The sequence below is a fragment of the Triticum aestivum genome, chromosome 6B (assembly GCF_018294505.1).
Source record: "Triticum aestivum cultivar Chinese Spring chromosome 6B, IWGSC CS RefSeq v2.1, whole genome shotgun sequence".
NCBI classification, from domain to species: domain Eukaryota; kingdom Viridiplantae; phylum Streptophyta; class Magnoliopsida; order Poales; family Poaceae; genus Triticum; species Triticum aestivum.
The window spans coordinates 203,136,551-203,152,155 of NC_057810.1; positions in this window are offsets into that span (position 1 = coordinate 203,136,551).

Sequence of the window (15,605 nt, forward strand, 5' to 3'; positions counted from 1 at the left end):
AGAGAGAGAGAGAGAGAGAGAGAGAGAGAGAGAGAGAGAGAGAGAGAAGAGGAGATAGAGAGAAGAGGAGATAGAGAGATGGAGGGAGAGGGGTAGAGTGTTGGATGGTTGATGGAGTTGCTTCTCGAAGATGGTGGGAGAGGCCTACTAGACAAACTGAGGGTGGAACTGCAATATTATCAATAAGAGTGGGGATGTGTTTCTGTGTGTGCCTGTGCATGATAGGTCTGTGGGGACACATCCATGGATGATGAAGGGGAACCATGTGTTTGGTAAGCAAACCTAACTAGATCGGTAGATCAATTGTTGTTTGTCGGAGGAAGGGAGAGACATAACTAATGAGGTAGATCGATCGAGTGTGGGGAAAAACGAGTTATAAGGACCTAGCTAGCTATATTTATAGCGGGAGATCAGTCGATGTGCGTCCATTTGTTAGAGGCAAATAAGGCTCAGCGAGATGGATAGACAGAGAGAATGGATCTAGGAGGTGGTGCGAGAGGCCCAGCTACTAGCTAGATAGGGGGAGGAGTGTGAGGTTGTGAGAGCGATGAAAACAAGGGCGAGTGATTACATGTGTGGGACCGTATGAGAGACACGAGGCAAGGACAAAGGAGTTGTGGGGACTGTGGGAGAACGACCTAAAGAAGAAAAAATGAATGTGCGCGATGGATAGAATGCTGAGGGAGGGCGAGGGCGAGGACGGCGTGCGCATGCACGAGACAAAGTTAGTGGTATCTACAAAGGTTAGAGGATTGTGTGGGTGTAAGAGACTAACAAAGATCATAATTTGATATGAAAGTGGATTCATATATTTGAATACGAGATCATAGTGTTTTAAACATATGCATGCATGAATAGAGCGGTGATATGCGTGTTGTGGTTTCGCACATGTTATACCATAATGTGATAATGCATGGCGTTTGCAACTCACAGCTAAATGTCAAACAATCTAAACCATACTATACATCGAACAATCTCACATTTTATTTGAATTTGTGATAATGTGTGGCGTTTGGAGCTTACAACTAAATATCAAACAATCTAAACAATACTATATATCGAACATTCTCACGTTTTATTTGAATTTGTGGTAATGTGTGGTGTTTGCAACTCACATCTAAGAACTTGTAGGCGCAGGGGGTGGGGCACCATACATAATGTGATAAACACATTATACATATGAGACATGATTTAGATTATGAAGATCTAGCTAGAGCTTGAAATGTACTGTGATTTGAAATCAACATAATTAAAGTGGATTCAAAAAATCGAGTTCGAGTTCATATAGTACACATAGTTCATATGTAACTCGACACTAATCATGTGGTGTGTTGTGAAGATAATACACAAACGATGGTTTAACTTGACAATAATGATGATTGTAGATCTTATTAAAATAGAGAAACGAATTCAAATGCTTTGACTTCACAACAATCATTATTGTAGATCTTATTCAAATAGAGAAACAAATTCAAATTTAGTTCATATTGAAGCGGTAGTATATACGTTTGGAATGCACTAAGACGTTCATTTGACTATGCATTATACACATAGCGAAATATTTAATTGAACATAACATGAATTCAAAGTTTTGAATGACATTTGTAGTGCGAATTAATTTGGTACAGTACACATTAGGCTTGTTCAGAAATTTCAACCCGCGCCTTGTTAGCCCGAAATATTTAAGATATATCTTTTTCTCGTTGTGCTCCGACAACTCCCTCCATCTCAAACCGCGCCTTGCTATTCCAAAATTACAACGCGTGCAAAAACTCCCACCTCCTGTGAAATCCCGACATGCAAAATGCCCGTGGTACCCCTGATGTAGTGACCAGACCTCAGACAGTCCGATCTCTGTGCATCAGTGTCATCCCTGGGTCGATAATGCTGACATGCGCAGTACTTGAGGATTTAGAACAGAGTAGCAATCACACACTTATTACATCGAATGTCTCAAAAGAGAACTTATTACAATAATATGGCTTAAGGCCATCTAAAACCGATAACAACGGAAGGCTTGGAAGATAAAGTGAGTCTGAGTGAAAGACAATGACCTACGGCACCTTACTCGTTGTCTGAAAAGTCTGCAACATGAATGTTGCAGCCCAAAACGGGTCAGCACATGGAATATGCTGGCAATGTAACACATAGAGTAATGAACAGAATAAATGCTATCACTACATGCATATTTGGCTGGTGGAAAGCTCTATGGTTACAGTTTTACATAAAGCCAATTTTTCCCTACAACAAAGAAATAAATTTTATTTAACTATCATGGTGGTTGTTAAACATTGAGAAGGTTCCTCCAACTCAATCCCAATTAAGCATCATCATTAAACCCAATCAAATTATATTTAGAATGATGAGATCAACATGATAATCCAAGAACTAGGTACTCAAAACGTCCATAACCAGTGACATGGCTAACCATGATTAGTTTATACACTCTGCAGAGGTTTGCGCACTTTCCCCACAAGACTCGAATACATCCATGGTCGGAGATTCGAGACACAGTCTTTCTGAAGCATTAACTCTCTACTCTGGATAGACAGTACCACCTACAACCCACTACATCTGCTAGTCTACCTCTTCAAGAGCTTCACGCAACTTACTCAACTATGCCAGAGCCCATACTGGCTTGTGGCTGCACACGGAAGTTTCTAGCATGAATAATCTTATGATCCCTTTGAGCCTGGGTGGTGGACCGTAGGACGATCACACGTGTACTCCGGGATATCCTAGGACAACACTGGATTCTCCAGGTGCCCTGACAACCACTGGGTACTCCAGGGTTACTCAAGCAATCCACCCAGATGTGTATTTAAGTAGCCACCTTAATTCAACCATTAATTAACAATACTCACATCGGTCATGAATCACTCGAACCAAACCACGTCTACGAGCATAGCATAGCAATATAAGCAACGTAGAAGTAACTCCCAAAGGTTTGATAATAAACAGGACAATAGGTACTACCTCATCTACTTCCCAAAACCCACATATTAATTAGATCCTAACCATGCAATTGTTTGAGTATTGATCTAATGCAATAAAACTGGGTATTAAAGAGGTATGATCAAAGTGTTACTTGCCTTGCTGATGATCCACGAAATCTAGAGACTCGTAGTAGCACGCTTCGCACTCCGAGTACTCTATCCAAACAAACAAGCATACAATAAGCACTCAACTAGAAGCACGGGTAAAACTCAAATAAGATATCTAACCAGAAAGTTCAACTTAAGAACTCCAGTTTGCAAAAAGAATCAAATCAAACGAAGCAATGAAACTCAAACTGCGAAAGAAACAAGCTCCATTTACTAATCTGAACTTAAGTCAAATTTTACAGTAGAAATTTTTTGTTCAAGTTGGTTAAACAGAAAGAGGGCTTTGATACAGAGATCTAGGCTCTTGAATCGCCTGATTCCGATAAACGAGCAAAAAGATAAACTAAAACAAAAATCAAGGCAGAAATCGTGATCGAAAATAATTGCGGAAAAACCCTAGAAAAAGAAAAACCGACGAACAGGCTAACGAACAAACGTTCGCTGTCTGCGGTTAACCGGTGAAAACCGTTCATTAAAATGAACGTATGAATGGGCGTTCGCTAAATAACTAAACCGGAAAAAAACCGATCTAAAAAATGTAACCGCGGGTTCTAAAAAACCGAACGGTTTTCCAATGAAAACCGGCGGCGGCGGCGGCGAGCGACCTCGGCGAAGTCCGGTGAGGTCGGCGGCGACTTCGGTAGGGTGGGTGCCGTCGGCTGCGAGGGGATCCGGCAGCGGGGGTGGCCGAACGGGGCGGCGACGGCTCCGGGGCGGCGATGGCACTGCGGGGAGGCGAGGCGACGCGGCGGCGGCGCAGGACAGCGACGCGGTGGCGGCGGCGGTGCGGAACCGGCGGTGGCGCTAGGGTTTGCGGGGGTCCTAGGCGGCTGGCTGCCGGGGGCCCCGGGCGGGCCTTTTAAGAGGGCCGGCCGGAGGAGTCCAGGTCGGGTACGGCCCGGCTAAGCCGGTAGGAGTTTTTTAAATAATTCCATGCACATAAAAACAAATAAAAGAAATACTAAAAGGACTCCAAAAATCCTGAAATAAATTTCCCCCGTCCTCTAAAAATATAGCGGACAAAGTGAACATTTATTTGGGCCTCTAATGCAATTTTGGAAAACGCATATTTTTCTAATTCAAATAAAATAGCGATAAAACTCCAAATAAAATTCTTATTTGATTTTAATATTTAATCTCCAATATTTATTTATTTTGGGGAAGTCATTTTATCCTCTCTCTTTTATTTTCATAAAATAAATATTCCAAGAGAAAATAATTAAAATCAAGCGATCCTCTTTTAAAATTTTGAGAAAACTCAAATATGAAAATAATGAAATCCCCAACTCTCTCTGTGGGTCCTTGAGTTGCGTAGAATTTCTAGGATCAAGCCAAAATGCAATAAAATATGATATGCAATGATGATCTAATGTATAACATTCCAAATTGAAAATTTGGGATCTTACAAACCCCTACCCCCTTAAGATGAATGTCGCCCTCGAGATTCGGGTTGCGCAGAAAATAGGTGTGGGTGGTCCTTCCGTGGGTCTTCCTCTCATTCATAGGTGGCTTCATCCTCGGTATGGTAACTTCACTGAACTTTGCAGAACTTCGTAACCTTGCTGCGTGTGACTCGGCTGGCAGACTTGAGAATCTTCACTGGTTTCTCCTCGTAGGTCAAATCTCTATCCAACTAAATCGCTTCCAGTGGCACTGTATCTCTCAGAGGAATATCGGGCATCTCTGCGTGGCACTTCTTCAACTGGGAAACGTGGAACACATCGTGAACTCCTGACAATCGTTCAGGTAACTCCAACTTGTAAGCAACTTCTCCCATAGTTCCAAAACTTTGTATGGTCCCACAAAATGTGGTGCTAACTTTCCTTTAACTCCAAAACGCTTAACTCCTCGAAGTGGGGACACCCAAAGATACACTATGTCTCCGACTTCGTAAACTGTCTCCTTGCGTTTAGAATCCGCATAGCTCTTCTGCCTAGACTTGGCTACCTTGAGTCTATCGCGAATCAGCTTAACCTTCTCTTCAGACTCTTTAATCAAATCTGGTCCAAACAACTGACGGTCTCCAACTTCATCCCACAACAATGGTGTCCTGCACCTCCTTCCGTACAAAGCTTCGAAAGAGGCCATCTTCAAACTGGTTTGATAGCTGTTGTTGTAAGAGGAATCTGCATATGGCAAATTGTCGTCCCAACTAGATCCATAATCTAGCACACAAGCTCTCAGCATGTCCTCCAGAATATGATTGACTCTCTGGGTCTGTCCATCTGTCTGTGGGTGGAAGGATGTACTGAACTCTAGCCTGGTATCCAAAGTTTCATGCAACTTATTCAAGAACTTTGAGGTAAACTGGGTTCCTCTATCTGATAGAATGGTCCTCGGAACTCCATGCAGACATACGATCCTGGTCATGTATATATTTGCCAACTTAGCACTGGTGTAAGTGGTCTTCACTGGGATGAAATGAGCTACCTTCGTCAAACGATCGACTACAACCCATATCGAGTCATAGACTGAACGACTCCTGGGAAATCCCGTGATAAAATCTATGCCTAGCTTATCCCACTTCCATTCGGGTATCGGCAATGGCTGTAGCAATCCTGGTGTCTTCTGATGCTCTGCCTTCACTCTCTGACATACATCACAAACTGCTACATACTCCGCAATATCCTTCTTCATTCTGGTCCACCAGAAACTGTCCTTCAAATCCAGATACATCTTGGTATTTCCTGGGTGAATCGAATACGGCGAATCATGGGCCTCTTGCAGAATCAACTTCTTAATCTCGGGGTCATCAGGCACATATACGCGGTCCTCAAACCATAAGGTATCGTGTTCATCCTCAGGAAATCCTTTAGCCTTTCCTTTGCTCATCCTTTCCTTTATCTCGGCAATCTCCTTGTCTGTCTTCTGAGCTTCTTTGATCTTATCCATGAAAGTAGACTGAATCTCCTATGCTGCTACATAGCCTCTCGGAACTATCTCTATACATAGCTCGCGAAGATCCTCTGCTAACTCCTTGGGTAACTCTCCGGTCATGAGTGTGTTGACATGGCTCTTGTGACTCAACGCATCGGCTACTACATTAGCCTTTCCGGGATGATAGTGCAATCTCATATCATAATCCTTAATGAGCTCCAACCATCTCCTCTGCCTGAGATTCAACTCCTTCTACGTGAAGATACACTTCAAACTATTGTGATCCATGTACACCTCAAAGTGGTTTCTGATGAGAAAGTGTCTCCAAGTCTTCAACGCATGCACTATGGCTGCTAACTCCAAATCGTGTGTAGCATAATTCAACTCATGGGGTTTAAGCTGTCGTGAGGCATATGAAACAACTCTTCCCTCCTGCATAAGCACTGCTCCAAGTCCTCGACGAGAAGCGTCGCAATACACTTGATAATCCTTGCATTGATCTGGCAGAATCAACACTAGAGTTGTAACCAAGCATTTCTTCAACTCCTGAAAACTAGCCTCACATTCCTCAGTCCATTTGAACTTGGTGTCTTTCTTTAACAACTCTGTCATTGGCTTTGCAATTTTTGAGAAATTTTCAATGAACCTCTGGTAGTCTCCTTCGAGTCCTAGAAAACTCCGGATCTCTCCAACTGACATGGGTGCTTCCCAATTTGTCACAATGACCACCTTGGTAGGGTCTACTGCTATTCCTTCTCCGGATATAACATGTCCGAGGAATCCAACTTCCTTCAACCCAAACTCACACTTGCTGAACTTGGCATATAACTGATGTTCTCTGAGCTTCCCAAGTACCAAACACAAATGCTCCTTATGCTCCTCTTCATTCTTCAAGTAGACCAATATGTCATCAATGAACACCACGACTAACTTATCCAAAAACTCCATAAACACCTTGTTCATCATGTTCATGAAATAGGCAGGTGTGTCAGTCAGACCAAATGACATAACAGTATACTCATATAGCCCGTACCTTGTGGTAAAAGTTGTCTTGGGTATATCTTGCTCTCGAATCTTCAGCTGGTGGTATCCCAATCACAGATCGGTCTTGGAAAATACTTTAGCTCCTTGCAACTAGTCAAACAGATCATTGATCATTAGCAGAGGGTACTTTTTCTTGATCATTAGTTCATTCAATCCACGGTAATCAACAACCATCCTCAATGATCCATCCTTCTTCTCCACTAGAAGCACTGGTGATCCCCAAGGTGACAAACTTGGGCGAATATAGCCTCTATCCAGTAACTCCTTAATCTGCTTCTTAATTTCCTCCAAATCCGTTGCGGGCATCCTGTACGGTCTCTTAGATATTGGCCCTATGCCTGCCAAAAGCTCAATCGAAAAATCAATGTCTCTATTCGATGGCATGCCTGGAAACTCTTCTAGGAATACATCAGGGAACTCCTTCACCACTGGTACTTCCTCCTGCACAATTCCTGATAAGGAATCCACTTGAGGGTTCTTCGGTACATGCCGGGATACATACTTAATCCTTCTTCCTTCTGGGGTGGTAAGCAAAATCGACTTACTGGCGCAGTCAATGTTCCCTCCATACTTCGATAACCAATCCATGCCTAATATCACATCCAGTCCTTGCGACTCCAAGACTATTAGGTCTGAGGGAAAGACGTAGTTACCAATCCTTAATGGTAACCGATCACACCATAGACAAGCCATATACTCTGCTACTGGCGAGGTTACTAACATGGGTGACCTAAGGGCTTGGGTTGGCAGTTTAAACTTATCCACAAATCCCCTTGATATGTATGAATGCAATGCACCAGTATCAAAAAGAACGATTGCAGTAAATGACTTAACCAAAAAAATTACCTATTATTGCATCGGGTTGCGCTTCAACCTCCTCCGCGCTAACGTGGTTCACTTGTCCCCTGTTGAAAGGGTTGGGCTTCTTCCCAGAGCTTCCATTGCCGTTTCCATTCTTTGCTTCAGAACACTCCGTGGCATAATGTCCATTCTTCCCACACTTGAAACAAGTAATGTGACTTAGATCCTTCTTGACGGGCGTTGCTGGGTTGGAACGGTTCTGGCCGTTGCTTCCTCCATTATCATTCCCATTCTTGGGGCCACTATGGTTGTGCGAACTTCCTCCATTGTGATTGTGACCTCCATGGTTATGTTGAAGGGGTCCTCCCGAGTTCGAGGTAAAACGGGGTCTCTGCTGAGCTCCGGAATTGTACTTCCCTTGTCCATACTTCCTCTTGCGGTTGTCAATCTGCTATTGCTTCCCTTCAACCATGAGAGCTCTATCTACCAACTCCTGGTAGTTGTTGAAAGTTGCCACCATCAAGTGCATGCTCGGCTCATCATCCAGTCCTTCCATAAACTTCTCCTGCTTAGCTGCATCCGTAGCAACGTCATTTGGGGCATAACGTGCTAACTTACTAAAATCATCCACATACTGGCCCATTGTGCGTCCTCCCTAGCGCAAGTTGCAAAACTCGCGCTTCTTCATGGCCATAGCTCCTGCTGAAACATGGGCAGTGCAAAAAGCCTGCTGAAAGTGGTCCCATGTGACAGTGTCGATGGGGTAAGTCGCTATGAAATTCTCCCACCATGATGCAGCGGGTCCATCAAGCTGATGTGCGGCAAAACGCACTCTCTCCTCATATGTGCATCCTGCAGTGGTCAACTCCCTTCCAATCTTGCGGAGCCAATCATCTGCAACAATCGGCTCGGTGCTACTAGAGAACACCGGCGGATTCAGCCTTAAGAAACGGGCTAAGTGATCAACAGGTGGTGGTGGTGGTGGTTTGTTGTTGTTGTTGTTCCCCTGGTTCTGATTCTGGACTAGTATTTGCATCAATGCATTCTGCTGCTGGATCAATTGAGTGAGCTCCGGCGGTGTCGGGGGGATGGACCCCGGGCAGGCAACGGAACCCGGATCCTCTTCAAAAACAATAGGGCTGGCACCGCCCCTCAATACTAGCACGCGCTTGGCCGGGTCACTCGACCCGGCCAAATCCCACGACCCTGCCGGACTCGCCGACCTGGCAAGACACGTCGAATCGGCCCCCACGACTAACACAAGGGTGCCAAACTCGGCGTGACCAAAGCTTCCTCAACAAGCTAGCTCCACCCGTGGCGTGCTCCGCAATCTGGCCACGGGTCAGCTCCCGTCCCATCCAGGCCGTACGATGGGACGAGTCTTCAATCAGCAATGACCGAGGCAATAATGCCCCACCCATGCCTCTGGTCAGCCGGAGTGTGGCAACAGTGCCCCTCACCTACCCGCTGACCTAGGCCGGCGTGGCTACAGTGCTCCGGCCCTCACCACTGACGACAGCAAGCGACAGCCTAACGGAGAGCACTATACGCGACTCGACTTCGCCATGCTCTGACGATCGACAAGACGGCGCACAGTCCCCCTAGGCACGCGGGGCCCACACCTAGGGGAACCCGGCGAACCACAAGCCCTCGGCGGGACCCAACCCATGTTCCCAGACACTGACAATACGGACCCACTGACCTGTAATTGTACCCCTGGGGGGTTGGTCTATAAAACCCCCCGAGAGCCCGCGATCAGGCAGGCAAGCAGAAAGTAGAGAACACATACGAGAGAAAAGCAAGTAAGCATAGGACTAGCCACCAAACAACAACACCGGGGAGAAGGAGCAGCCCAAGCCTTGGTTAGCTTTCTTCCCCCTCCATGCAGCTCCAGGAGCGACATTGTACTATCGATCATCCAACTACACTCGGCAGGACTAGGGGTATTATCTCTCCGGAGAGCCCCGAACCTGGGTATGTCCGGCGTCCCGCGCCCGCTCATGCCAACCTCGCCTCTGGAGTCCACCAGCGCCCTCGAGTCTCCTCCTCTCTTTATCCATCCCTTGGCATCTACCGTGCGCCCACCACGACGGTTGGCGTCCACCATGGGGCAGCTCGAGGAGCTGGCCGGGAGCATGCTTCAGACGGGGCCCTTCTCCTACACCGACGAGTCCGTCACGCGGACGGACAACGTCGTCGGTGCGCTTGCCGCCTCCTTCGTGTAACAGTCCGACTGGTTTCTGGTGCTCGGCCTTGATACGTTGACAAGAGTCACAGCATGCAATGAACATGGCTATATCTCTCTTCATATCGTGACACCAAAAAATTTCCTGAAGATCCTTGTACATTTTTGTCCCTCCAGGATGGATTGAATACGGAGCTGTGTGACTTTCAGTCAATATCTGCTGTTTGAGGTCCTTGACATTTGGTACGCATAGCCTCTCTCCGTACCACAATATTCCTTGCTCATCTACGTTGAATGCTGAGGCTCTTCCCAAACTCACTTTTCTTTTTATGCCCTCAATGCTGGGGTGTCCGTGCTGGGCTTCCTTGATCCTTTCCATCAGGGTAGGCTGTATTTCTATATTCGACACACTGCCTTCGGTGACCATTATTAGATTGAGTCGGGCAAATTCCTGTTGAAATTCTGGCCTCAACTTTGTTATACTGTCGTCGTCCGTGCTGGGATTTCGACTAAGTGCATCTGCCACAACATTTGCTTTTCCGGGATGATAGTGGATTCCAACATCATAATCCTTCACCAACTCTAACCAGCGTCGTTGCCGTAAATTTAACTCTGGCTGTGTGAAAATATACTTAAGACTCTTATGCTCTGTGTATATCTCACAACGATTCCCAAGTAGGAAGTGTCTCCATTCCTTGAGTGCATGAATGACCGCTGCTAATTCCAAGTCATGAGTGGGATAATTTTCCTCATGCTTGCGTAGTTGTCTAGAGACATACGCAACTACCTTGCCTTCTTGCATCAATACGCATCCGAGGCCCTTCTGGGATGCGTCACAATATACCTCAAAATTCTTGTGTATATCTGGCACAATTAGTACTAGTGTCATTGTTAATTTGCTTTTTAGCTCTTGGAAGCTTTTCTCACATGCTTCTGTCCATTCAAACTTCTTGCCTTTCTTGAGCAATTGTGTCATGGGCTTTGCTATAGTGGAGAATCCTTCAATAAATCTCTGATAATAGCCTGCCATTCCCAAGAAACTCCGTATGTCCGTTACGTTAGCTGGTGGTTTCCAGCCAAGTACGGCCTTGACTTTTTCTGGGTCTACTGCAATACCTTCTTGGGTTAGCACGTGGCCCAGAAAACCCACCTGCCTTAGCCAAAATTCACATTTGCTGAATTTGGCGTACAGTTGATGTTTCCTGAGTTCTCCGAGTACAATCCTGAGATGTTCGGCGTGCTCTTTTGGTGTTTTGGAATATATCAGAATATCATCGATGAATACCACAACAAACTTGTCCATATACTTCATAAATACTTTGTTCATGAGGTGAACAAAATATGCGGGTGCGTTGGTTAGCCCGAATGGCATCACCGTGAACTCATACAGCCCATATCTGGAGGTGAAGGCGGTCTTGGGAATATCTTCTGTTCGCACTTTTAATTGGTGGTATCCTGATCTCAAGTCAATTTTTGAGAAGACTTTGGCCTGTGCGAGCTGATCGAATAAATCATTTATTCGGGGCATTGGGTATTTGTTCTTGATTGTGACCATGTTGAGAGCTCGATAATCAATACACAATCTCATTGTTCCATCCTTCTTCTTGGCAAATAAAATTGAAGAACCCCAAGGTGAGGAGCTGGCTCGTATGTATCCTTTCTCCAATAATTCTTTTATTTGCTTCTTCAACTCTACCAATTCGGATGGTGCCATTATGTAAGGTTTCTTGTAAATAGGAGCGGTTCCGGGTGCTAGCTCAATGCTGAATTCTATCTCTCGGTCTAGTGGCATGCCTCGTAGTTCTTCTGGAAATACGTTTGGGATTTCACATACTACTGGAACCTTGTTCAGCTCAGAAACGTCCACCTTGTTTAATGTAGGTTGCCGAGGTATTTGTCTCTCTTTGGCTGAAACTTTTATTTTCTTTCCATGATGGTGTGTGAGAATCACAGTACGGTTGAAGCAGTCAATAAAACCTTTGTTGGTGGTTAACCAATCCATTCCTAGGATGACATCCAGTCCTTTGCTTTCCAGTAAAATAAGGTTGGCGTAAAACTTCAATCCTTCAAATTCAATAACCACACCTTGACAGTAACTCTGGGTCACTTGCTTAATTCCAGGGGACTTGATGATCATTGATTTTTCCAAGGGAAGCATTGAAAAATTATTTTGCAAAGCAAAACTTTTCGAAACGAATGAGTGAGAAGCTCCAGAATCAAACAAACCCATGGCAGGTATTGTGTTGACGGGGTACGTACCGAGTACGATATCTGGGGTGTTCTGTGCTTCCTCTCGGGTCACGTGGTTCAAGTGACCTTTCCGGTGGTTGTTGTGGGGGTTGAAATTGCTTCGCTTTGGTGCTGAATTATTGCCACCATTATTGAGCTTCGGGGTTGAGCTCCTTGGCTTGGGGCACTGCTTGGCATAGTGCCCTTCTTCTCCACAAGCATAACAGGTAACGCCTGGGCGATAGGTGAACTCTTTGTCTCTTGCATGGAAATTCTTGATTGGACGTGAATTATTCGTCGGGGTTTTGTGTGAATCCCCCTTCTGAAATTCCTTCTTGCTTCTGTGATTGTGAGCAAAAGTAGTCTGGTCCCTTTTTCGTTTGCGGAAATCTTCCAGGCTACGTCGCTCATTTTCCAGGGTAATGGCCTTATCCACCAGTGTTTTAAAATCTGGAAAGATATGCACAACTACCTGGCACTTAAGGGCGGGTACCAGGCCTTCCAAGAATTTTTCCATCTTCTTGCTCTCGGTCATGCGTTCTTCATTGGCGTAGCGAGACAGCAGAGTGAATTGGCTGTTGTATTCTGACACTGTCATGGCCCTTTGCTTGAGTTCATCAAATTCTTTCTTCTTGATTTTCATGATGCTCTTAGGAATATGTGCCCCACGAAAACCTTCTTTGAAATTTTCCCAGGTGATTTCATTTTCGTTGGGGTGCATGTGCAGGAAGTTTTCCCACCACGATGCAGCTGCTCCTGTGAGATAGTGTGGTGCATACAATACTTTTTCAGGGTCTGAACACTGTGCGATAATTAATTTTCTCTCCATGTCTCGAAGCTAGTCATCGGCCTCAAGAGGCTTGTTAGTATGGGAAAATGTTGGAGGACGCGTCTTTTGTAACTCAGATAATTTGGATTGCGGTTGATACTGACCACGGTTACTTCCTATATTGATGAATTGGTTCCTCATTTCCTGGTGTTGCTGCTGACTCTGTTCATACAAACGACAAACTTGTGTAAAAGTTGTTTCACTGTCCTGTTGACTTGTCTGACCCTGAGGGAAATTGTGATTCTGCGGTGTGCCATAATTTTCTTCTGGCTGAGTTGGCATGGAGCGCGTCCAAGGACGAGACATCTTTCACTCTGGGGATATATTTTGTGAACTCATAAGATAAGAAAGAGATTCACAAAAGTCAATAAAATCATACCCAAAGAACATTTTTAAACTCCAGGATATTTTTGGAAACACACGATTGTGCGCGGAGAAGGACTAGTGCATATCTTACACGCGGGCATAATTATACATTACATCACTCAGGATATGCGTACATAATCCTGACATGTTATTTAAACTAATGCACTCCTCCAGATCCTACATGATGCGAAAACAGGCTACTTCTCACAACCTATGTACATATAAACATATTACACAAGTCGATACATCGCATGGCGTCTATGCGTACTTAGTCGGAGATGGTGAGGATCTCCCTTGGCCTACCGAGGGTGAGACGCAGAGACGCTGGGGAATCAACCTCCTACTCGCTAATAGGTTCCAGACAAGAAACATTGTGCTGAGCTGATGGAGCAGGTGCCGTAGGCGGAATAACACGAATACGAGTGGGTGGAATAGGTGGGGTAGCACGTATGGGAGTGGGTGCAACAAGTGGTGCAGAGCGGACGGGAGTGGGTGCAATAGCCTGGTTAAATTCCTCTGTGGTAGGCAGACGACGAGCAGAGGCGAGTATGGTAGGTGAGTGAGAGGCTGCGGATGATACAAAAGTCAGTGGTGGAGCGGTGTGCAGGAGTTCCCTCCTGTTAGCAGCACAACCATGAACTGAGTCCATGCGTGCATCTATGAGGTCATCCACCATGCAGTCGAATGCTGCCTCCAGGGCTCGGAGGTACTCGACAAGCATCTCAAAGGCTTCGTCTCGCTCTCCTCTGGGGCAAGAGAAGGAGTAGTGACAGGTATAAGGCACACGGCATGGAAGGTAGCGGTAGCGACGGGTCTTCATTGCAGGAAGAACATCCCAAAGACGGGCTATCGTCTCGCGGGCAGCCATCTGCATAGCATGCCTTTCTGTAGGCATGGCTCTCCCCACGAATCGGAGGCGGCGCATTTCAGCATGACCTCCCCTGAATTGCACCGCGGCCTGGTGCATAATCAAACTATCGTTGATCTTGTGTGGATAAAGCGTGAAGACTGGGCGCACGGATGGCCCCATCGCGACCTGAACGATGAAGGAGAGGAGTTTGACGAACCCCTCAGGCACATTGGCGAACATTTGAGACTCGCAGTCGTTGCCGGCCATCTACAAAAGTAGGCAAAAATTCTGAGTGATCAGATCATAAATTTTATGCTGACTGTCAGAAAAATGACAACATTTGTAAAAACATGAATAACTCTATCATGCCAATAACCAATTAGCGATCACACCTAGTGGCTTCCTATAGTCATCCTGGCTCTGGTTACCAAGCCTGTCACGACCGGCTTTTCAATAAAATGTTTATTGATAAAACCGATCTTTTAAACCCAGTATAGGAAAAGTCATCCTTTCTGGTAGACAAAAGCTTGATAAACAGAGAACCAGTAGCATCAAATATATTACAGGGTTGAGCTGAGGCTGCTCAACAATTTATTACAAACTCGCCAATATCTTACATATGGGCAGTTATGACACAGGGGTGTGGTGGCATGCTACTAGCTCGAGGAAAAGTGGTGGTGGATAACTTGACTTCTACTGGCAGCACATCGAGCGTCGAGGTGAGGCTCGATGAATTTATTTCGGGGTTGCGGAAGCGGATAATACAATGACCAAGACAGGATCGCATGGGACTGACTGGGACTCCTCTAGGCGTCGGACTCGCTATCAAACTCTTCATCCATGAGATCGCCTTCATCAACATCTGGCCAAATCAACAAGCCAGGTGAGTACTTGAAAGTACTCGCAAGACAGTTCAGAGAAAAGATATAATCAATGAATGCATGAATGCGTCATGAACAAAGGATGATGCTCATATAACAACGGTAATATTGCAGGACTTGATAAATAAAATAAATAACAGAAAACCGATCGGGTGTTTGGAGCGACGCCTCGAAAGGTAAATAAATAAAATGCATGCCGCAGTCGGGCGTCTAAGAGACACCACATAAAGGGCTTAAAAGAAATGCCGCAGTCGGGCATCTTAGCGACACCACATAAAGGGCTTAAAAGAAATGCCACAGTCGAACGTCTGGGCGACATCACAAAAAGGGCTTTAAAAGAAATGCCACAGTCGGACGTCTGGGCGACATCACATAAAGGGGTTTAAAAGAAATGCCACAGTCGGACATCTGGGCGACATCACATAAAGGGCTTTAAAAG